General features: G+C 38.1%; 1 pseudogene; it reads right to left on the bottom strand.

Moving 5' to 3' along the window:
• Window positions 1-907: 907 nt before the first annotated feature.
• Window positions 908-26,253, bottom strand: part of LOC150010144 (glyceraldehyde-3-phosphate dehydrogenase-like) — a 67,925-nt pseudogene continuing 42,579 nt past the window's right edge.

Raw genomic sequence — 26,253 nt, 5'->3', positions numbered from 1 at the left:
AAATTTTTTTCAGACACTACAGAGGTGCTAGTTCCAGATAATGACTGGACTTCCCTAATGTCCACCTGCCAGTCAGGACCATGTGGTCTCCAAGCAGCTACCAGTGTAAGAGAACCCACTCCCTTCTTTTCACTTAACCCACCAGATAATGTCCTTCCCAAATTCAGTGTTTGAAGCAGGTCTAGTGGGAAGCAATGGGAATGTAGCCACTGAAAGAAAAGAATACACACAATTTCAAATGGTGAATAATTCCAAATCTGTCTCAAATTTTTTGGTGTAGGGGAAAAAAGATGAGAGAGAGAGAGAACCTAATAATGTAAAGGAAGAAATTATGAATACTCTCCTAATTTTGGCTTTAATAACTCTTTTTTTTCCTCTGTAGTTCTCTCAACAAAACAATCAAAAGTGATAAAAATTTATTTTTTATGCATGAGCACTGACTGTGTGCCAGCTGTCATATAAGCACTTTATAAACACAATTTCTTTAATAGGCACAGCTTAGTAAAGTAGGTTCTAGGATTCTGCCCCAGTTTACTGATGACAAAAGAGAAAAAAGAAAAAAACAGAAGTTCAGAGAAGTTAACTAATTTACCAAAGTTACACAGATAATAAGCTGTATGTTACACTATACAATAAAAGAAATAGAAACTGGTTTTTATCATACTGAATAATAGTTCCAGAGAATAACCAGGAACTCTTTTTTGGGGGGAGGGGGTACAGTAAACTTTATTGATGATGTATGACAAGGTAGGGCTCCATAAGCCCCTCCCCTTCTTCAGGAGTCTGGGATGGAAGTAAGGAGATCAGTGTGGGGCAAGGACTCCCCAGCAACTGAGGGCCTTTTGCTGGAGCTGGTGATCCAGAGTGCTCTTAATCCTTGAAGGCCATGTGGTCCACCATCCTGTTGCTATAGCCAAATCCATTTTAATATCAGAATATAAGATTGACAGTGTTCATTGAGGGAAATGCCAGCCCCAGCATCAAAGGTACAGAAATGGGTGTCACTGTTAAAGTCATAGGAGACAACTTTGTCCTCAGTATAGCCTAGGATGCCCTTGAGGGGATCCTCTGACACCTGCTTCACCACCTTGATGTCATCATATTTAGAGCTTTCTCGAGGCAGCAGGTCAGACTGTTACAGAAACAGGGGAGTCCAAAAACAAACCCCAGAGTTTGCAGCTGGGACATAGGGAGCAGGAAGCAGCTTTCAGGACGCCCTTGCATGCCTGGAGCTAGTGGCTGGATACATTGTTGCAAAGATCCGCTTTACTTCCAAGACTCAGGAAGATGGGAGGGATCTTGGACTGTGTGCTGGTACAGAAGAAGCAGACAGAGCCTACGTAGGGTTCTGTGAATGGTCAGAACTGTTTGCAACACCCACTGCGTGAGAGGACGCAGGGAAAGAGAGGAGGCAGGGAGGAAGAGAGAGGGAGCTGCAGACATTTTGGGCTGGCTCTGGCTCTAGGAGGCTTTCTCTCTCAGGCTCTCTCTGGCCCTCACGCCCTCACTCTCTGGCTCTTGTGGGCTCCCTCCATCTGGCTTGGAGAAGGGATCTCCAGGCTGCTTTAAGAAGAGGCTCTTGCCAGGCTGCTTTGAGAAGGAGAGGAGATCCACGCGGTTTGCAGGAAGAAGGCAGTTTGCAAGGAGGCCGAGAATCCAGGCGGTCCTGCATTGAGAGCTGGAGGGCACCACACACAGAAAGGACCTCCCCAATCAGAACTGAGTGATTGGCGGCTACTGGTAAAGCTGAACGGTGCCTAGGAAGTAGGGAAAACGGTGTTTCTGACCTTTCTAAGACTGGCCAGGTCTGGGAGGGGGAGGCAGGACTTTGTGTAAATAAACAATTCTTTTCCTTTTCACCAAACTCTGGTATTCAGAGTTATGATTCTGGCGGCGGGCAATCGGGCCCCTAACTAAACAGCCCGTGGGTTCTGTTTCAATCGAAGCAGCCCAGGGGTTCTGTTACAAGACCACAACTGACACACTGTGGTTGGAGACACAGAATGCGATGCTAGTGAGCTTCCCATTCAGCTCAGGGATGATGTTACCCACAGCCTTGGGAGCACCAGTAGAAGCAGAGATGTTCTCAACCATCATGGCACAGCTTCCCTAGGGGCCATCTGTGGACTGTGGCCATGAGTCCATCCAAAGTTGTCAGGGATAGTTTTGGCTGGGGGTGCCAAGCAGTTGGTGGTGCAAGAGGCATTGCTGACAATCTTGAGAAAGTTGTCATACTTTTCATTAACAAGGAAGTTTATCCTAAAATACCAATGCCTGGGTCCTCTTCTAGATATTCTGATTTAATTGATCATAATGGGTCCAGGCAATTTTATGTTGTTTTATTTTGTTTTAGGTTTCCCTGGGTGATTCTAATGCATAGCCAGGGTTGAGAACCACTAAACTATGTCTCAAAACTTTAGCATCCATCAAAATCACAAGAGTCACCAAGAGCTTCTGATTCTCTAGGTGTGGATTTGACCCAAGAATTTGCATTTCAAATAAGTTTTCAGGTGAAATTGATGCTGCTGAGATGACACATTGAAAAACAATGCTTTATGGAAAGAGATCTGTTCTCTCTTCCTGGATACCCAGCTAAATAAACTATATTTCCCAGCATCCTTTGCATCTAAATGGAAGCAATTTGTCACTTTGGGTCTAAGAGACTTGAGTGCAAGTCTGCCTTTTCTATACTGTCTCTCTCTTTCTTTCTCTGCTGGCTAGATGCAGAGGATCCAGGCTATGAGTCCTTGTGAGGTGACGAAACCACTGAGTCTCTAAATGACTGCATAGAATACACCAACCCCCTTTCAAAAGACCTATGTAGACTATAGTATGAGTGAAAAAGAAATCCTTATGGTTTCTTACATGTCACTAAGAGTTAAAGGTTGTTTTTTCCAGCAGTTAGACTGTCCAGATTAAAACACTAAACTAATACAATTGTGACCTTCTAGAGAAGCCATGTGACATCTCTGAGCCTCAGTTTCATCATCTAAAAATGGGAAATTGACTAAAATGAACTCTTAGATCTCTTTTATTTTAATGTTTTATGACTCTATGAAAACATGAATAATTCCTAAGTTAGGTAAAAACGATTCTAAGTATAAAGAGAAATAAGATACTCTGTTTTATTCAGCACTGTTTAGAGCATAATTGGATACAGAAGAGCATAGCCCTCTCCTTTATACCTAAAGGTGCATCTAGGAAAACAAAATTAAAGCACATGATGCCACAGTAAGCAAAACAAGAGAGACTATAAGTCTACTGTCTTAAGTCAAAATCTGATAACAGCAGATTCCAATAAATTTTTGACATGCCCTAATGACAAGTCAATTTCTCTAAAGAAAAAATAAACAGTGGAAGTAGACTACTGGACTTATATGTGGCCAACAAATATGAAACCGACAATGAGAGCTATTCTGCTTACTTCCTTATAACAAAAAGTGGTTCTTTATATGGATCTGAGTGTAATTTTGAGAGAAAGTAATCAAGTTCAAAATAAAAGGGGAAAATGATCAGTGTAGAACCAGTGTTCTTAATCACTGAATTCTGAGTTCTTAAGTTAGCCCCCATTTTTAATGAGAAAAATTTCCATTGGCTGCCCACAATAAGAGTTTTCAGACTTTTGAAAGAATGTAGATTTATTAATCACAGAAACCCCTGCATATTTTTAAGGGATAGGTAGATAGATGATAGATGATAGATATAGATAGATGTACATACATACATAGAAAGAGTATGATAGATTATATGATATAATAACGATATACAAAAATATTATTATTGTGCTGGTGTAAGTATTCAAAGGTATTATCTATTAGTAAGACAAATGCCATTTTAACAAATTTTCTTACCAAATCTTTCTCCTTGCCATTTGAGCATCTATTTTGTCATTTAAACCAAAAAGAATGGCTGAATATACAAATAAATTGCTTCTGGAAATACCTGACAGAGCAAAAACTGAAATTGACTTTTAAGATGGAAAGTAATAGCTAATTTTCTTCCTTGGAGCTAGTACCAAAACAGTATAGATCCTGTGGGAAAGTTAATCAGAATTGCAAAGAAGAGCGATCATGGATAATTTACTAAAGTGCCTCACAGTTTAGGCTGACAGCTCAGTACGAGAAGAGATATTGATTTTAGGCTAACACACAAACACAAAAAGATAAAGAATGCTAGAATGTATTTTTATCTAGAAAAAAGGACAAATATTCTCAGCAAACATTCACTGAGTAGTTAGTACTGACCTTTAGGTTTTTCACACTCTCCCAAGACAGACAGAGTTGATATAATAAACTATCCAGGCCATTATGGGGGTAACTACAATATTCACATGCCTTCCATCATGCTCCCTTCCAATTCATTCACCACCCTGCAACAAAAGTTGTTTTTCTAAAACCTGTCACTCATATGTTGAAAATATTTCAGTGGTTTTCCTGAGAACAATATCCAAACAACTTTACACAGCAGACCACCATCTGGTCCTCCTGACTCAATTCACCCTCATTTCCACTATTCAGCCTATTGTATCTACTTCTTTCTGTTTCACACACAGGCCTTCAGAGAAGCAGATCCAAGAGGGCAGTAGATGTAGTAGATGTGCAGGTTTATTGGAGAAAATGCCAATGAATGATACAGCTGAGGAAAGAGGATGAGGTGGGAAACCTCCAACCACAGGGCCAGTCTGACACTTACAAAAGAATGGGGACAGGAAAAGATGGGTAGGAAGAATTTCAGGCAACGGGGTAAATCCTAGAAAGTTTCGGGCAGGCTGAGGGGAGTCTTCAAGGCAAAATTGGCCATTAAGGAGTCTCACACCCCTCAGGGATGAGCCTGCACCAGCAGTCACACTGGACGCAGTGGCTGGCTAGGATAAGCCCAGAGGATGTGTAGTCTTGAGGCAAAGTCAGATGTGAATCAGAGATGGGATGGTAACCATCAGTCACATATGCTCCCCTTACAGCAGGACATTTGATTGGTGTACTGTCATGGTCCCCAGAATCCATAGATCACATCTCATGGATCTACTTCCCCAGATATGTTTGAGAAGAAGCTCCTCTATGGTTCCCATGGACTGTCCCCCCTTCCTGAGAGAAACTGAAAAGGCAAGTTAGAGATGAGTTACAACTGCCATCACTGTAGTTGACCTCAAGACCACACTGATACTCATCTTTGCTCACCTTCTCTATCCATTTTATATTCTCCTCACCTTTAGCTAGCTCACCTGGTGACAGAGAGAGCCTTCAGACCATGATGCAGTTCTGGTATCTGTGAAAGGATGGGTAGAGAGGACTGGGTATAAAATTCTCAGACTGCAGTGCAATCCTAAGAACATCTCAGCCAGACTGATGGGAAATTCTTGAGCAAAAGTTGCCCACAAGAGGAGCCATGCATCCTGTGGGACTGACTGCATTAGCTGTCCCACTGTGCTCAGTCATTAACTGGGAGCAGTTGGGGAAGTGTGGCATAAGTGGATCCCTAAGATGAAAAGCTGAGGATATTAGTCAACTCTGCTCCGTGCAGCAGGAGACATGAACAGGGCATTCTCATGGCTCCCTTATCATATTGTCAAATCAGACTCACAAGAATCAGAGATCTTACTCAACACCAAGCGTCACTAACTGCATGGACACAAGTAATCATGAGGTATAGGTAAAGCAGGGAGAGATGTAGGACCTTTAACATAGCTTCTCTTGTTCTCTCTTGCAACATTAGGTTGCGCTCTGACCCAGATTCAACGTATAAGGTCTCTAAACTGTGGATATAATCATTTCATTCCTAGATCTGCTGCTCTTCTTTCCTCTCCCTCAAGCTATTCCATGTGCCTGACACACACGTTCCCTTCTTTATTCTAACCACCACCTCCTTATTCTCTGGTTTCAACTTAAACATCACTTCTTTCTAGACTGTCCAAACTACGTTATCCATTTTTGTTAAATGCTACACTAGCCACACTTCTTTTATAATAACTATTTTTTGTGTCTTCTTTACTAGACTTTAAGGAGGAAGGGGGAAAGAGGAAGAGAGGCTGTGTCTTTCCTATTTACCATCATACACCCAGTGATTAACATGTTACTGGCATATGGTTAGGACGTAGTAAATATTTACTGAATGAATGATGAACTAAGTTTGATGCAGGGCACAGAGCAATGAGCCATTGGTTACATCTGGGAGGAAAATGGAAGTGACTAATCACCAAGACACTTAAAATATTAAGACTGAGTTATGATTAGTGGTTGGCTCTCACACAGAGTATGACTTCCTATATAGTTTTCTCTGACTTCCTTTGACAATGGCAGACACCAAGACAGAATGAACATAGGAGGGGGACAGGTCTACTTCCTTTTCTAAAAAGGTGGGAAATTTTAAAGCCTTAAATTCTGGAAAGTGAATTACAATTTTACAGGTGATATATTTAGAGGTATTTATAGGTATTTTCAAGAATTCAGGTTAAGATGAGGGGAAAACTACCAATGAGAATGTGAGGTGTATCTAGGAACCCTTTTCGTCTTTCCTTTACATAAGTATTCAGCAAATGAATGATTTTGGCCAGGGGAGTTTTTTTATTGCTTCCCATTCTCTCTACTGGGAGTTCTTTCATCAGAATAACCATTCACCATGAAATCATAATAGCCAGTGTCTAGTCTTTTCAAAGTTAGATTTATGGATCTTATCATGATCATTAGGGATATTACTTATCTAAGCAAAACAGGAAACAAATAGACTTCACAGGGACGTGTGACTCTGATAAGGTACAGCCTGTATTATCAGAGTTGAGAAGCCATTACAAAAACCAAGTTGCTTCCTGATTCATCTGTGTATATATCAAAGCGGGAATCTCTGATTTCAGACTCTTAAAATGAAATGCCATAATCCAACAATCCCAGTCCACATCTGCCTCATTGTGAGGAAAATAAACGCACTCACAGCACTCTCATGGGTAAACGAGTCCTAGAAATCATAGTTGAAGAAGCTCCCATACCTCCATCCCTTTTCTATCATCCTAAATTTCCTCTTTCCCATTTCAAGCCTCCCTAGTCTATGTTTGCCTATCTGCCTGCCTGAAGGTCACACGTGGCAAAGGAGATAGCCCCAGAAGCCCAAGTCAAAGAAGACTTAGGCATAAGTGAAAATGATGGTCATCTGCATGATGAGAGACCCAAAGAAAAGTCCCCATCCTCCAGAAATTCTCTCACTGACATTTGTACTAAAGCTGAACATTTTTATCCTCAAGATTTCATTCTAAAGCAAGAGGCATTCTCAGAAACCAAGGTCTTGGATGGCAATAGACTCTTCTGTGGCCATTTTCCCTTACCTCCAAATACAACTCCCCTAACAGAACACTCCCCTACTGAGATATGTTCACTTGGTTTCAGATAAGGAACAGAGTCTATCTGGATCACGGAGTTGGAGGAAGATGGTCTTTACTAGATCAACTCCACAAGGATAGCAAAGCTTCTGGCCTGGGAAGTAGGTATCATTATCCCATTTACAAAGATAAAGAAACAGAGCCAACAACAAGCCAATGCAGAAATATCCCCAATGTTAAATGCCTCACTCAAGCACACCTCTGAGGGGTTGCATTTCATATCCAGCTAGTGAGTGCTAGTTGCTCCACCTGGAGACCTCACACTCCCTCTTTTCTTGTGGCCAAATTCCTTCCCATCCTTCAGGTCTTAGCTCAGCTGTCACTTTCTCAGAGAAGCATTCCCTGGCCACCTGATCTAAAGTTGGTCATCTTTATTTACTTATTTCCTTTCATAACACCCTATTCCTTTCCTTCATCACAGTTTGAAAGTATAATCTCACTCTTTTGTTTGCTTGTATTCTGTCTGGTTCTTATACTGGACCATAAACTCCCTGAGGACAGAGGTCATCCCTCTGTACCTAGCAGAATAGTCTTATACATAATAAATGCTCAATAAGTATTACCTAAATAAATGATGGATAAAGTTGCATCTGTAATCCAAATTACATAATCATTACTGAAACCGGAAAAGTCAGTGTTCATGCTTCTTGTCATCTACCAGACCCAGTAAGCAGAGAGAGGGATTCAATCTTTATGGGTGCTTTATTCAGATGGTCAGTGATCTGAGAAGACAGTGGGTTTGTACCCTAACAGACCGTCTTAAATTCCATTTTAAACTGACCGTAAGGAAAAGTGTAGGTAAGTGGTTTGGAATTTAGGGAAAAAGTTAATTGCATAAAAGCTGCAGCATTCTTTCATGTGTCCTGGACAGTGGTCCTTGTGCCCTGGGCTGTGGTCTTTGTACCCCGGGCAGTGGTCACCCTGGAGTACCATGGCTCAGATACCGTCTTGATTGCTTGCAGTCCTCCCGAGGCACAAAGGTGGAACTGCTTATGGTCTCCTAGAATCAAGGTGGGTCATACCTCCAGTTCCTGAAACAATAGCTTTTTACATACATTGATTACCAAGCTTATTAACTGTTACCTGAAACTAAAATTTTCTAACATTTGAGTCCCCCATCATTACCACTATGCATACTGCCTCCCCATAAATGTGAGGTTAAATTCTGTTTGAAACGTGAGGCCTCTCATTCAATAAGACTTCCAGTGGAGCTGAAGGTGATTGCACGAAGTTCTCTCACAGCCCAGAAGAAGAGGCTGCTCATCACCATCATGCTACACAGTCCCTGAGATCAGCCTTGCCAACCTCATTGGGACATTCTCCTGGTCATTCTGATTGGTATTTTGAAACCTCCCACCACCACCTTTGAGGGCCAAACCATCTGATTCTAGTACCTATTAAGTCTTTACTATCTATATTCATTCATGTTATTATGAAAGTAGACACAAGATTTCTAGAGCAGAATTATTATTACTTAGAGCAATAACTACATCAGTTCTCCTCTGCTTCAATTTTTCCCTTCTGGAGCTATGCAATGAGAACTACATGCCACCCTACATGTACAAGGATCTACTCTGCAGGCAAGGAACCCAAAACACAGGAATGTTGGAGCCTATCAAAAGAAGAGCAGCTGTGCCCTATTCCCTCCTGAGGGAGAGAAAACTTTTCTCCAGAATATTAACAAGTTCTCCTTTGGAAGAAAAGGATCCTGAATTCTGATCCTTTGGAATGTAAATAAATGTCTCCAGGAAGAAGCCAAGCATCTTCAAGTTCACAGTCCCTGGAATGTCCCCAGGGTCCTGGGTTTTATTTCTATTCTGAAATGTAAACACTTACCTCAGGGAAGGTAAACGTCTCAGGATAGTCTCTTACATCTAACCACCCTTTAAATACCAAGACTTGTCCTTTGACCCAGAACCCAGGTTTCTTAGTTCAGAAATACCTAAGGTATCATATAGAAACATAAATATTTTCTTTACAGCCCCACATCATCCTCTGGTCCTCCTCAAGCTACCATCTCCTAATTTCTTGATCATCCTTTAACTTCAATGAGCAACTTTACTTACTGGCTCTTGAACGTCCTCTAAATTCTGCCTTCATCTTGGAGAATTCTAACACCCATATGGATAAATGTTTGGGAGGTGAAGAAGCCTGATATTCAAACAAAATTGAGGTAAGCAGAATGAAGATACTATCAGTCAAGATCAAGTCTGGAAAACAGAAGCCACTCTCTCGACTCAAGTATGGAATTTTGAATATCAGAAATTAGAGGTAGCTCTAAAAACTGTGGGAGGGAAACAAAATTTATTGCTAAAAACTTAAGCCTATAACATAGAGTTGAATGTGTCAAAGAATCTCACTAAGAAGTTGCCTAATCTTCATCTGCCTTAAGCACCTCCTCAGAGAATAACAACCTCTCCTCTTCCACTTTCCAGTTCCCTCTCATTGGCAGACTCCAACCCAGGTTCAGTGTTAGAAGAGGGAAGAGGAAGATTCTGGGAAACCCAGTTGTCTTCTCTTTTAAAAAAATTATACAAGGGATTTGGAGCTGATTCCAAATTGACAACAGACAATCCAGTACAAAGGGTAAAGTCACTGGTCTTCTCTGTTTATTCTCTTATCTAAAAGCGTTTAAAATAGAGAGCATCTTATCCAAAAGTTTTCCTTATCTTTATCTCAAGAGATGGCCTTTGGGAGCCATTTCCTGGAGGGAATTGTTTTCATTGTGTATTTCAATTTGTGATTCCTAGAAATTCCAACAAGGAAGTCCTCAGCTTTCTTTTCAGCAAAGATAAACACTGATATATGATGATACACCTAAACCACCTTTGAAATACTAAATTAAAATGTTGAATATATAAATTCATAAATGGAATATAGCAGCTGCTGAATACATGCAAACGTGATTCCACTGCTACATTTTTAGGGAGCCTATTCTGGACCATTTTCATTTAAGGAAGAATTTCCCCTTATATCATGAAATTCAAACCATGAATATCAAACCTTTGATGTTTCAGGTTTTCATGATTTAAAAACTTCTGTGCTTTTACTGCTACATTGAATAAAAATGGAAACACAAAATTATGGAATGAATGGTGACATGAAATTTCTTTTAACTCAGCATGAACCTACAGAAACCAAAAAGCATAAAAATTCATCAGTTTAAAAAGAGTTTGAACTCATTAAAGACAAACTTAAAAAGTCTAGAAATTAACCTTCTAGATCTTGCAAGATAGAAACACACCAATATGGACTGCTCTATAAACTTAGTATTAACTACATGAGATGTTTTTAAAATCAAAGCATACCATAAAAACATAAACAGTATTTTGCTTTTGTCTATCACTTACTGAACAACTGCTGAGTAAAATGCTAAGAAAAAAATTAAGAATGTGCCCTAAAGGAAGAGACTAGATGGTAGAAGTATAGCTGTTCCATGAAATACAAGAGACCAATAAACAACTACTGGATAACCTGATATAATTAGAAACTGAAAACTAAAGCTAAAGAGATAATCTGATCTGCAAAGAGCTCCCTAATTTCTCTTCCACTATATACAGTTGACCACAAAAAGGAACATCAAAATTACCCATATGTGAACCTTATCTACTTACTGCCCCCTCAAACAGGTGGTGGACAATCATGTCTCAGAACAACTGGAACTCTTTCCTACATTTCTCTACCCTTCTCTGGTCCTCTTCAGAGTGCACCTTTTGTGAATGAGAACGTTTATTTTATAGGCAGACACACCCATGAAACATATGATATACCAAACCCTATGCTAGGTTTGAGGGATATAAGTCAAAAAACACAATCTTACTTTACAAAGCAGAAAAGAATAGAAAACCTAAATTATTGCCTGTCCAGAATCCTGCCCTTCTTCTGGGCATAGTAACTTCCCAACATGTGAATAATGCTACTCCCTCTACTCTACCACATGGTTCAAGTGAGCTCTGCCATGTTCTGCTTGATCTCAAACCCCCTCAGTAGAGCTGACTTCTCCAGAGTGGGCACCTGACCCAACCCAAACCAACTAAAGACGTTGTCTATGACTGCTCTAATTGAAACTAATAAAGTCAGTCCCTTTCTGAGAATAGAAGTTACAATGTGTATTACTCTCAAGCTATCAGTAGACATGTTTCCCAACACATGCAAGATAGTTAGTAAGATAAAATAAAAGTGACAGCAGTGAAATTGGAAAAAATTAGAGAGGAAAACACCCATCATCTTATGAAACCTCAATATTTTTTAGATGGCTGGAGTGTGTGTGTGTGTGTGTGTGTGTGTGTGTGTGCTTAGAAGAATGGAAGAGTAAAAATAGAATGGAAATTGGGTATTAAAGTCCTTTTAAGCTAGGCAAATGACTTGCTTCATCTTTATGAAAAGTAAAGGGGGTTACTGAAAGGTTTTAATCAGAGGACTTCTGGCCAAGACGGAGGCATAGATAGACATGCTGTGTCTCCATCACAACTAAGAAGGAATTTACAACCAAGTCAAAACTAAAAACAAAAACAAAAAAATGACAAACAGAAAATTGAAACTATAGGTAGGTTCAGCAAAGAAATAAAGAAGAAATATTCAGCCAGAAAGGTGTAACAGCTCTACTTAAGACACAAAAGCAAACACAGAAAGCTGTCATGATGAGTAGACAAAGAAGTACAGCCCAAAAGCAGGGGTAGATCAAGGTTCCAGTGGGAAAACTGAGTGACAAGGAAATAGCCAATCCGATAGAAGAGGAGATAGCCACCTTAAAAGATGTCAGTTCAAAGTTCTGGTGATAAAGATGCTCACAGAGTTGACAGAAAAGATAAAGCATGACAGGAAAGAAATGAAGGCTATAGTAAATGAAATGAAGGAAAATCCACATAAAACTAGTGGTGAAGGAAAGGAAACCAGGGTTGAAATCAATGAACTGAAACACAAGGAAGAAATACAGAAGGAGAAAACAAAATTTTTTTTTAATGAGGAGAGGCTTAGAAACCTATGGGATAGCTTTAACCATGCCAACATCTGAATCATAGGGGTGCCAGAAAGAGAAGAGGAAGAGCAAGAAATTGAAAAATTATGTGAAAAAAATAATGAAGGAAAACTTCCCTAATTTTGGGAAGGAAATAGACATACAGGTCCAGGAAGCAGAGTCCCAAACAAACTAGACCCAGGGAAAACCATACCAAGACATATCATAATCAAAATGCCAAAGGTTAAGGATAAAGCAAGGATCTTAAAAGCAGCAAGAGAAAAGCAGAGAGTTACCAACAAAGGGGTGCCTATAAGACTCTCAGCTGATTTCTCAAAAGAAACTTCGCAGGCAAGAAGGGACTGGCAATAAGCATTCGATGTGATGAAAAGCAAAGACCTACAACCAAGATTACTCTATCCAGCAAAGCCATCATTTAGAATGGAAGGGCAGATAAAGTGCTTCCTAGACAATGTAAAGCTAAAGAAGTTCATCATCACCAAGCCATTATTGTATGAAATGTTAAAAGGACTTACTTAAGGAAAAGATAAAAATTATGAACATTAAAATGACAACAAACTCAGAACTATCAACAACTGAATCTAAAAGTAGAAAAACAAAATTCAACTAAGCAAACCAGAATAGGAACAGAATCATAGCTATGGGGATCATTTGGAGGGTTATTAGCTAGGAAGGGGGAGGGGGAGAAATGGGGAAATAGTGCAGGGATTAAGCATAATTTGTTGCTACAAAATAGACAGGGGGAAGTTAAGAATAATATAGGAAAGTGTGAAGTCAAATAATTTATATGCATGACCCATAGACATGAACTAAGGGGGGTGGGACTGCTGGAGGGAGTGGGATACTGGGTGGAGGGGAGCAAAGGGAAAAGAAATTGGGACAACTATAGCAGCATAATTAATAAAACATACAAAAAAAGATTTTAATCAGAGAATCCTACAGCTTTTAATTTAGCAAAACCCAAACTCTTCAAGATTTAGTTCTGGAAGTAAAATCTCCTACAACTGACCAAGTGGTTTCTGGTATCCCTTAACCCTTTTCCCCAGGTACTAAGAGCTCCTTTATAGCTTGATTCAGAAATAGACACAAATACTTTTTCTTAAACCCTAAATACAGAAGTTTAGATGGCAACCTTTGAAGAGAATTTATTTTATTCTAAGGTACAATAAAAAGGAATTCAACATGAAGAACAGAAAGAATAGAATCATGGCCAGTCAAGTTTGTCACTTGCAGGTTTCAGATATTTCCTTAGGAGACTTACACCTGAGTCTCACAGATAATATTCTACACACACATCATTTGAGATACCTGCATCAAAGACCCAAGCATTGACAAGTATGTCCAGGTCCAATTCTGGTTGTATAAAAGAATTACAACCCACTACTCCTTGTAGAGTCTCAACACCAAAATAAGTAAACAGATTCCCATTATGCTGCCCACTGAGGCATTCCACTTTTGTTTGTTTCTTATTTGAGAATTACATTTCTTCTTTGTATGACCAACATTGCTAAGACACTAGCCTTCAACATAAAATGGGAATATTTTAACACACGTGGCTAGAGAGCTTAATGACTATTTTATTATTTAACAAAAACTACTCACATATAATAACAGACCCCTAATTCTTGGACAGATAATACTGGAAATGGGAGGAGTGGGCTTAAGTGTGAAATAAAGACCTAATCCATGATGATAAAGATGAACAAAGACATATTTGAGACATATTTAAGGGTTATACTAGCAGAACTTTGGTAATAAGTGAAATAAAAATGAGAAGAGTCTAGAATGATTTGAAAATTTTGGTTTAAAAACACTAAATGGATAACTAGATAGATAATGGACCCACCCATCAGCTGAGAAAAAAGAAAGAGGAAGCAAGCACATCTGGAAAAGAAAATGATGAGTTCAATTTTGGACATGTTTTATTCAAGTCACTGGTAAAATACACAAGGAGGGATGTTCAATAAGTAGTTGGAATATGAATCAGGGATAAGAACTGCATGAGAATTATAACAATAAAGCTAATCAATAAAAATTACCAGGAACACAAAGGGAATCCAACAGAAGAAGGTTGACTTGCTGCAACAAGGAAGAACATACACCATGAGAAGTCTTAGGCATCTAGGTCAGAAGGAATAGGAAGGAGCTATTGTAGGGTTTGGACTTATTCTTAATAATCTTTTAGGGAGGACTAGGAGAAAAGGGAATATGCTTTAGAATGGGAAGCAGTCATGAAGCAAGCACAGTAGTAATTTTGTACATCTCAGTAGTATTTGCTCAGAAGGCAGAATGAACAGAGAGAAGTTTGGGGGTCACTGGTCAAGAGCCATAATCACCCAAAAGAAAGGATTGTTACTGCATTTTACAGATATAGTGTGACCTTGGAAAAAAAAATAACATTCTTTGTGGATTTTGCAGTTAGTTCTATATATGTGTCCACGGACATAAAATTAACTGTACTGTAACTATTGTTACTATTTAGTTTAGTTTTCTAGTTCTGGGCAGATTTTTACTATCTAAATGTATTTTGCTATCATCAGCTCATAGCTGGCAAACTGTGGAAATAGAGTAGGTGTCCAATAATGGCACTAAGGATGAAACCCCTTGATCCCTTTATTCTCACTTAATTACAACCCCAGTCTTTGATATGGCAACTGGTGTTTTCTCAAGCACAGGTAAAGCTCTATGCAAACACAGTTTCAACCTATCCTCCAATGATTCTTTTTCCAGATCTGGAAGGTACTATTGTAGAGAAATTCTGGGGTTTAGAAGCAATAAGAATTTAAAAAGTAGAACCTAAAAATAACCTAAAGTGATGGGGTGGAGAAGCAGAAGACAAAGTATGTGGTGGTGTTGTGAGTACAAAGGGAGAATGACTTAGGGAGGGAGTAGCCAGCAGAAACAGATGCTGATAATATAAAAGCAAGATAATACCCGCTGAGTGGATCCCTTGGGAACTATCATTTGCATGGTGGAGACCAAAGCTAGATTTCCATGCAAGTGTAGACCACACTCTCAAGTGTGATGCTGTAATGAGAAAGAGAAAGAGCGGTGGCCAGTAGTAGACATAAGGTCAGGGAAGTCTTTTTTGTTCGTTTCTGTAGAGTTGAACATTTTTACACTGAGTGGCATAACAGAGAAGAAGAAAGTGAAGACTCAGGGGAAAGAAAACAATGAATGGGGCAAGATCTACAGGAGGTGAGAGGGAGAGGATCAGTGCACAGGTGAAAGGCACACAACTGTTAGAGAAGATGGGAAGATAAGGTGTAAATAGGGTAGCTGGGAGGGCAGGAACTTGAAAGAGTTTCCACCTGGTAACCTCTATTTTTCCTGAAGAACAGGTCAGGCAATCTGCTGACATTGAAGAACTGGGATTTGAAATAATCACTCTAGGATGAGATTATCAATGATCTTTTACATACATTAAAACGGTAACAATAGTTATAGTACAGCTAATTTTATTTATTTATGGTTACAATCTTTTTTCAGTATCGGGATTTCCCCAAGATGCTTATAAATTTATTTTCCTTGTAGAAAACATGTTTGTCAAAAATAATTTTTTAAATTATTTTTCTATGTGTATATAAAAAGAGATACATTTTTTTTTTTAAACACAAAACCCAATTAACAGTGGTTACTCTAAAGGGTAGAAATCAGAAGATAGTCTCACTTTTTATTTTGTACACTTTAGTTTTGCTTGAATTTCTTCTCATGACAATAATTCATTATTTTTGTAATCTGAAAGAAAAACAGAACATTTAAATCTGAAAGAAAATGATTAACTTCTTCAATGTCTGGTTCTCTATTCAAGGTTAAATGACTATGATTTCATGACTCAGAGTAGGGAGGCTTCTCTTTCCCATGTCTCAAGATGGCCTAGGAGATGAAGAAGCTCTGTCCATTAAAAATTATATTCATCTCTGACAGAAACCCAACAACTGTTCTCACATGCAGATAAATAAATAAAGAGGAAGGCATCCCCTGGATGATATGGTGGCTTCATGATGTCATCAGTGTCCCAGCCTCCCCTTTTTCTCCACAATCCTTAGCTTAGCATATGCCTTCTAACCTCAAGGTATCACCACATTTACAAATGGGCTATAATAGCTCCAGCAACCACAACTTTATTTTCAGACCTTATTGAACAAGTTAGCCCTCTTTTGAGGGTAGTTTCCATGAAGCCCCCCACTCAGTAACTTCCACCTATAGCCATTGGATAGAATTAGTCACATGTGCACACTTAACTGCAAAGAGGCTGCGTAATGCTGTTTTCAGATGGTGTGTTTCCTCCCTGCTCAAAGAGAAGGTTCTTTTCAGCAAGGATTAAAAAGTGACTAGTATTGAGTAGGCCACCAGCAGTCTCCATAGTTATCTGAACCTTGAGATGAAAAATCTTTAAGTAAACTTTCTATATATTTTTTTAGTTTACCCTGTAATTGAATTGGTATTTCTCAGATTTCCCACCTATGCTCTGGGTTGTACAGCCTTAATGCCTCCATGACACTTTTAGACTGAAAACATACCAGAAGGTTGCAATACCCCAGGTCCTGGTTCCAGCAGTTTCTCTCACCTGACCAGGCTCCCTCCTCCTGCTCACAGGCAGAAGTGCTGCCATCTGGCTCAGGTATACCTCGGCTCAATATCCTGACTCTTTCTTACAGATGCACAGCAAAAACTCTTGTTCCTGTTCTGGCACCTGGCATCCTTCCTTTTTAGTCCCAACTCCCAGGTATGTCTTTTTAAAATTATCTCCATCAAGAGTGACTAGAAATTCATATGAATGCTGACTGTAGCTTATATAAAATGTGAACTAAAAGTTCAAACCAAATTTATAAAAATAAATCCATATGTAGAAATGTTTCATAAGGGGAATATTACTCTAAATGCAGAGGAAGGGTTAAAATAAATGGAGACAACATACAGAAAGAAACAGAGAGGCAGAGAAAGAAAAAGAAACTGGCAGAGTCTATATTGCACTTTTAGCATTCCTGAAAAATCTTTATCTGCTAAATATAATTTAGATTTACTTTGGGGGGGAAAGTAAGAGCAAAATGCTCTCAAAAATATTTTGTCCTGTTAGAATGTTGGTTTTGTAAGAAGAGCAACTATGCCACTTATGTTTTCTAACAAGGACCATGAATTCTGCTAGAAACTTGATAAGTCTCAAGTGATGATCCTTTATAACATAAATGATATATGTTGAAACACTGACAAGGGAGCCAGACAGCATACTCAGTACCATAAATAAAGCCAACCCTTTCCACGGGGCAACTACAGAATAGAGGAGAGGAATTTACAGGAGAAGAAAAAGAAACCGAATAGAAAAATAGACCCAGAAATAGACCCACATAAATATACTCAACCAATCTATGACAAAGAAGCAAAGATAATACAATGGAACAAAGACATTCTTTTCAATACATAGTGCTGCAACAACTGCACATTCACATGCAAAAAAATGAATCTAGACACAGACCTCATACCCTTCACAAAAATTAACTCAAAATGGATCACAGACCTAAATGCAAAGCACAAAACTATAAAACTCCTAGAAGATAACACAACAGAAAGCCTAGATAACCTTGGGTATGGTGGTGGTATTTTAGATACAACACCAAAACTACTATCCACATTAAGTAATAATTGATAAGCTGCACTTCATTAAAATTAAAAACTTCTCTATGAAAGACACTGTCAAAACAATGAGAAGATAAGCCACAAACCAGGAGAAAACATTTGCAAAAAAGCATGTCTGATAAGGGACTGTTATGCAAAATATACAAAAAACCCTTAAGTTCTGGCCAAGTTGGTTGGAGCATTGTCTGGTACACCAAAAAAGTTGCAGATTAGATTCCCAGTGAGGACCCATACAGGAAGCAACAAATTGATGTTTCTCTCTCTCACATCAATGTCTCTCTGTCTGTCTCCCTCTGCCTGTCTCTCAATCTCTCTCTCTCTTCATATCTCTAAAATCAATAAAGAGATTCTCGGGTGAGGGTTTTTAAAAACTCAGCTATAAGAAAACACAACTGTAAGAAAACAACCCAATTAGAAAATGTACCAAAGACCTTAACAGACACCTCATCAAAGATACTAAGATGGCAAACAAGCATATGTAAGGATGCTCCAGGGAGTGACATCTGCAGCATGGTATTAAACACTTCAGCATAACAGAAAGGTTAAAGGAGATAAAAATTATTTATAGAAGAGGACTGATCTGTGACAAAAACACAAAGGGGAGGAGGCGTAGGGACTGAACTTGCACAGGTGAATGCAGACAAGATGCAATCAGAAGAAAAAGGACTATTGTATATACGAAATTATTTTGTGCATAAACCTTATGTCAACCACAAAAAATATAGCATTGAGACACCTAATATAAAAAAGATGAAACAGGAAAAAATCATGTAATATCACCAACTAAAATAACAGACAGAAACACAAGGGAAAAGAAATACTGGCCCTACAGAGTTACCATAAACTAAAGATCAAATGTCTGTTGAAAACTTCATATATCAATAATCACCTTAATATAAATGCACTGAATTTACCAATTAAAAGGCACAGAGTAGCAGACCAAAAAACAAAACCCAACCATATGCTGCTTTTAGGAAACATATTTCAGCTGCAAAGACAACAGAGACTCAAAGTGAAGGGGTGGAAAATGATACTCCAAGCAAATGGCAACCAGAGAAGAGCAGGTACAGCATTACTTATACCTGACAAAATAGATTTCAAAATAAAAAAGGTAACAAAAGACAAATATGGACATTTTATAATGATAAACGGGATAATACATCAAAAAGACATGTTTTGGAACACCAAAATATATAAGCAACTACTAACAGAACTAAAGAAAGAAACTGACAAAAAACACAATTATAGTAGGGAACCTAAATAACCGATTGACAACTATGAATAGATCATCCAAACAGAAAATCAAAGAGCAAGTATTGGCTTTAAATGACACGTTAGATCCAATGGACATAATCATTATTTACAGAGCTTTTCACCCTAAAACATCAGATTATACTGCACATGGAACATTCTCAAGGCTACACCATATGTTAGGACATAAAACCAGCCTCAACAAATATAAGAAGATTGAAATCATACCAAGTCAATTCTCTAACCACTATGCTTTAAATTTAGAAATCAGCTTCCAAAAGAAAGTGGGAAAAACCATAAATAGGTGGAGAGTAAACGACATGCTACTTAATGACTTGGTCAAGGAAAAAATAAGAGATCAAAAGAAACATAGAGAGAAATGAGAATGACAATACAACATGTTAAAATCTCTGGATTACAATAAAAGCAATAGAGAAAAATTTACATCATGACAGGCCTAACTCATAAAACAAAAAAATATCAAATAAACAACCTAATATTTCACTTTAGAGAACTAGAAAAATAAAAACAAAGAAAGACTAAAGTCAGTAGAAGAAAGGAAATAATAAAAATAAGAGCATAATTAAACAAATAAAGAACAAAAGACAATAGAAAGAAATTAAAGTAACCAACAGTTGGTTCATGAAAAAGACTAATAAGAATGAAAAAAACTCCGGCTAGATTCAGTAAGGAAAAAGGAGAAAAGACTCAAAATAAAATCAGAAATGAAAGAGGAAAACTTACAACAGACACCACAGATACAAAGGACTATTTAAGAATACTATTCAAAGCTATACACCACCAAAATGGATAACCTAGAAAAAATAAACAAAATTTTAAATATATAATCTTTCTAGACTGAATCATGAATTAGAAAATCTAAATAAACTGATCAATAAGAAGGAAATTGAAACAGTCATCAAAAATCTCCCAAAAAGTAAAAATCCAGGACTACATGAGTAAATTATACCAAACACTCAAAAGAGACTTAATACCTATTCTTCTCAAATTCTTCAAAAAAAATTGAAGAAGAGGCAATACTCCCTAACTCATTTTATAAAGCCAACATTATCCTGATACTAAAACCTGACAAGGACAAGGCAATAAAAATAAAATTAGAAATCAGATACCAATATCTCTGATAAATATAAATTTTTAAAACTCCTGCACAAAATACCAGCAAATCAAATACAGCAATATTTAAAAAGTAATAATACATTACAATCAAGTGGAGTTCATTCCAGGGACACAAGGATGGTTCAACATATGCAAACCAATCAATGCATTATACCACTTTAACAAAATAAAGTATAAAAACTATATGACTATATCAAGAGTTGAAATAAAGCATTTGACATGATACAATATTCACTTATGATTAAAACACTAAATAAAATGGGTATAGAAGGAAAGTACCTCAACATAATAAAGGCCATATATGGCAAACCCTCAGCTGATGATCATACCCAATGGTGAAAAACCGAAAGCTTTTCCAAGATCAGAAACAAAACAAGATATGCCTGCTCTCACCACTGTTATTCAACATAGTACTGGAAGTCCTAGGCAGAGCAATCAGGCAAGAGAAAGAATTAAAAGATATCCAAATTGGGAATGAAGAAGTAAAATTCTCACATTTTGCAGATGATTCAACTCTTTACACAGAAAACCCTCAAGACTCCTACAAAAAGCTATTAGAAACAATAAACAAACAGTAAAGTTGCAGAATACAAAATCAATGTACAAAATCCATTGCATTTCGATATGCTAACAATAAAATTTCAGAAAAAAATTCCTTTTGAAATTGCAACAAAAAATAAAATAAAATATCTAGGAACAAATTTAACAAAGAATGTGAAGGACCTTCACCCAAAACTATAAAACATTATTTAAAAAATTGAAGAAGACATAAAGAAATAGAAAAATATCCTGTGTTCGTGGATTTGAAGAATCAACATAATTAAAATAGCCATATTACCCAAAGCAATATACAGACTTAACACAATCCCCAACGAAGTCCCTATGGCATATTTTAAAGAAATAGAACCAAAAAAATCATCAACTTTCTATGAAGCCACAAAAGACCCCAAATAACCAACGTAATCCAGAAGAAAAAAAAAGAGAACAAAGCAGGCAGTATCACACGCCCTGGCTTCAGATTTTACTAAATAGCTACAATAATCAAAACAATACTGTACTAGCAGAAAACCAGACATACAGACCAATGGAACAAAACTGAGAGTCCAGAAATATACCCATATGTACACAGGAAACTAATTTTCTTTTTCTTTTTCTTTCAATGACAGCTTAGTGGTCAGACAACCATGTAATCTACAGAGTGCTCCCTTTGCTGTCCCCAATACCCCCCTAGCACCATATGTAGTCACCACTGTATTATTGGCTATATTCTTCATGCCGTACTTTACATCCCTTTATGTACTATGTAACTGCCCATTTGTACTTCTTAATCCCTTCACTCTTCTCATCCACTCTCCCAAGTCTTCTCTCCTCCGGCTACCATCAGTCTGTTCTCTGTATTTACAACTCAGTTTCAGATTTGTGTGTTTGTTTATTCTCTTCTTTAGATTCCACATATAAGTGAAATCCCATGGTATTAATCTTTCTCTGTACCCTGGCTGGTTTGGCTCAGTGGATTGAGCGTCGTCCTGCGAGCTAAGTGTCGCTGGTTCGATCTTCCAGTCAGGGCACATCAGAGAAGGAAAACTCTGATTCCAAAAAACCTCCGCTGCCTTGCGGCATACCTCTTCAGGGGAAAGGCTAAGGGAGTAAACCCCGACAGAAAATCTGGAGCCGGAGTCCCTAAGGCGGTTTGACGTTGTAGTCAATACCGGCAACTCCTGCGGCGCACCTGAAGCCAAGCTGTATTGACTCCGTCTTTCCCTTGGATCCTTCAGCTGCGAAGAGAGGGGGGGTCTGCTGCATGGGCAACAGCAGACCCTCCATATCACCCTGCCCAGGCTCTGTAGCTTCAGCTTCACTGGAGAGGACACTCCAGCGTCATCGCAAGATGTCGATTCAACACGGGAGGAGACAGATACCGTGTCACTTCCGAGTCGGACTGCACAACCATTCTCGGCGGTGCAGATAGACTCTTAAGAAGCTACACCATCGTCTCTCGAGACGGACGGCTGCCGCCGCCGCCGACGAATCTCTCTGGCTAACTTATTTCACTTAGTATAAAACACTCTAGGTCCATCCATGCTGTCGCAAATGGTAAGATTTCATTTTTTATGGTCAAGTAATATTACATCATATATATACCACAGCTTTTTTAATCTACTCACCTATTGGTGGGTGCTTGGATTGCTTCCACATCTTTGCTATTGTAAATAACTCTGTAATAAACGTAGGAGTGCATATATTTTTTCTAATTATTGTTTTGGGCTTGTTTTTTTTTTTATAAATACTGAAAAGTGGAATTGCTGGGTCATAGGGCAGTTCCATTTTTAATTTTTCGAGGAACCCCCATACTGTTTTCTGTAGTGGCTGCACCAATTTGCCTTCTGACGTAGTGCACGAGGGTTCTATGGGCAACTAATTATCAACAGAGGAGCCAAAAATATACATTGAAGAAGAGAAAGCTTCTTCAATAAATAGTGCTGAAAATTTTTTAAAAGCCACATGCAGAAGAATGAAACTTAACTGGTATTTGATACTGTACCAAAAAATGAACCCAAAATAGGTATAATGCCTAAAACAACATGCATAAAGGAAAACATATGAACTAAGCTTAAGGACCTTATTCTAAAGAGTGAACTGTATTAAGCTGAACTCAAAAGTAAGCAAATTAAAAGTAAAAATAAATGGGACTATATCAAACTAAAAAGCTTCTGCACATCTAAAGAACCCATCAGCAAAAGAAAAAGGAAACCAATCAAATGGGGAAAATATTTGCAAATAACATCTCCAATAAAGGGTTAATACCCAAACTATATAAGGAATTCATACAATTGAACAACAAAATAATAATCATCCTTTAAAAGTGGGCAAAGCACCTGAACAGACACTTCCCTGATGGTGACATGCAAATGGCCAACAGATACATAAAAAGAGGCCAATTTCACTAGCAATAAGCAAAATGCAAATCAAAACCACAGTGCGATACTACCTCACACACATTAGAATGGCTATTATCAACGAGACAAGAAATAAAAAGTGCTAGAGATTTGGGGAAAAGGTATCATCCTGATGATTCAAACTTCCAGAAGAATGCATTGATTGGCTTAACTTGGGTCAGGCACGTACCACCTATGCCCCACCCTCTATGATCATGGATGAGGTCCCATGATCTATAGCCTTTCTAGAATGACATAGAATGGAGAAGGGACAATTCCCCAAAAATATGGATGCTGGACAGAAAATAAGCAATGTAATTAACGTTCACTGAGCAGAAAAAGTAGGCCTATACTTTACTTTGTTCCATTATTTCTATCCCTTCCAGTAAGTTCTTTACATTTCTTGTCCACAACACAGAGGCATTCTGAATGGCCAGGCTTTCTTCTTCAACCACTGGGTTGAGTCTTTCCACCAAGAAACCTGGCAATGTTGGTCAACAACTCCCAAGGAAGAATAATTTAGTCTAATTATCAATTAAGCTCATTCATTCTTAACAGCCACTGAAAACATAAAGATAGAAATTTTAAAGCAATGTAAGAAGGAGGAAGAGCGAGAATTTAAAGATAAATGTAACAAATCAATGCTTCCTGACCTCCAAATGACCCAAGTACAAGAATTTAGTTAAGCATCACCCCTTTCCCTATTTTCTGGTCTATTGCCCATAGTTTTTCTTAGTTAATTCTTAAATTATTTTGCTAATCATCAATTTCTCTAAAAACAGAGCAGAGTCTGTTTTATGACAATGTTTTTTTTTTATTTCTGGACCAAGATTGTGTCCCTGCCTCCAGGCAAATTCCTTCAACCTGAAAAGATTTTCTTTCAGACAGTTTTTTAAAAGTATTTGTCATCAGTACACTTTATTTTGCTAAGCAGAGTGCAACACAGAAGTTAGACTGTTGGACAATTTTTATTTTTATTTTTGAGCCTGTTTAAGAAAATCTTTTCTTGATTGGTAGTTACAGAGCAGTCAGGATGTGAGATACAGCACAGGGAATACAGTCAATAATGTCATAATAACTATGTATGGTGCCAGGTGGGTACTGGGAATATAAAGACAAGCACTTTGTGACATATACTGTTGTCTAGCCACTTTGGTAGACACCTGAAACTAATATAAAATAATATTGAAGGTAAACTGTAATTAAAAGTAAAACTTAAATTAAAAAATAAATAAAATTAGACAAACATTTCTTAATAGAAATTTTGCTTTAAAAATGATTACCTTGACTAAGTTCTCTATTGGGTTTAATTGTTTGCTTCTTTGTTGTAGTAGAAGTGTCAATCAATTTTACTGGAAAGAAGAAAAGCATGATTTCCAACCAAGATTTAAAACTACATTTGTATTTATGAAATATGGCCTTTAATCACCCGTAATCTGAAAAGAAAGTTTTACATGATCTTTACTTATACATTTTGTTACATAGGAAATAGAAACTCAAGTAAGAAATATACTACTTGAGAATAGAACAATGACACTGAACACATCCTGTAATCATTTCTTCAAAAGGAAACCTTTGATTTAATATTCAAACTCTATAGGAAACATCGGGTAGAATAGAACAATCCCACATTGTGTTGGAAAGACACTCTCCCCATGTGTTTACCACCACACTCACAAACTTTCAACACCAGCTATGTATCTCTCTATTCAACTCAATTCTGATGCTTCTCAGAGTTGTGCAAACTCCACAGGTTAAGGGCACAGTCTCACAAAACTATCCCCCACTTCAGATGTCAATCCCAGGTAGTAGGCATCCCAGGTTACACACAACTTCTGTCAATTTGGTTTCAAATCGGAGGTTCACATGAACACCATCATTCCTTAGATTTCATCATTTCACTAGAACATCTCATAGAACTCAAAGAAGCACTTACGTTCAACAGTTTATCATATAACAAAAGAATGCCACAAAGGATACAGATGAACAGCCAGATGAAGAGGTACTCAGGGAGATGACTGAAAGGGACCCAAGCACAAGAGCTTCTGTCTTTGTGGAGTTAGGTTGTACCACTCTCCCAGTTTGTGGATGTATTCACCAACCTGGATGCTCCCTGAATCCAGTATCACTGGGGTTTTTATAGAAGCTTCATCACAGTAGGCATGATCAATTATGAACTCCATTTCCAGCCTCTCTCACTTCTCTTATGAATGAGAGATAGAACTGAAAATTCCAACCTTCTAATCATGTTTTGGTCTTTCAGGTGACTAGTCCCCATCCAGGTGACAAAAAGTCACCTCATAAGAATAAAAGCCACTGCTCTCACCTAGAAAATTCGAAGGGATTTAGGAGCTCTGTGTCAGTAACTGGAGTCAAAGACAAAACGTTAGAACAAAAAATTCTCCTAACACCCCTATGTACAAGGGTTTGAGAAGTTCTGTGTCAAAAACTTGGGGCAGAAACCATTATATATCTTTTTTCTTTTTAGTATTCTTGATTATTCTGTTACAGTTGTCCCAATTTTTTTCCCTTTGTTCCCCTCCACCCAGTGACATCCCTCCCTCCAGCTGTGCCTCCACCTTAGTCCATGCCCATTGGTTGTGCATATAGTTCTTCTCAACATCTTCCTATATACTCCACTCCCTCCTACTATGCTCCTTAATTCCTGTACCATCTCCCTCCCTTTCCCCACTTCCCCCTCCCCGTTAACCTCTCCCCATAATGTTCCCCATACATATAATTTTTTTCCAACTCTCGTTGCCTACTTAGTTTGCCTTTGTTTGGATTCCCTAGCTTTTGTTGTTGGTTGTTGTGATAGTTTTCATTTTAATGTTCATAGTTTTGATCCTCGTTCTCCTAAATAAGTCCATTTAACATTTCATGTAACAGTGGTTTGGATCTGATGAACTCCTTCAGTTTTACTTTGTCCTGGAAGCACTTCCTCTGCC

Source organism: Furipterus horrens, unplaced genomic scaffold (genome assembly GCF_987537825.1).
Source record: "Furipterus horrens unplaced genomic scaffold, mFurHor1.1.pri manual_scaffold_5, whole genome shotgun sequence".
Taxonomy (NCBI): Eukaryota; Metazoa; Chordata; class Mammalia; order Chiroptera; family Furipteridae; genus Furipterus; species Furipterus horrens.
This window is presented reverse-complemented; position numbering and strand designations above follow the sequence as displayed.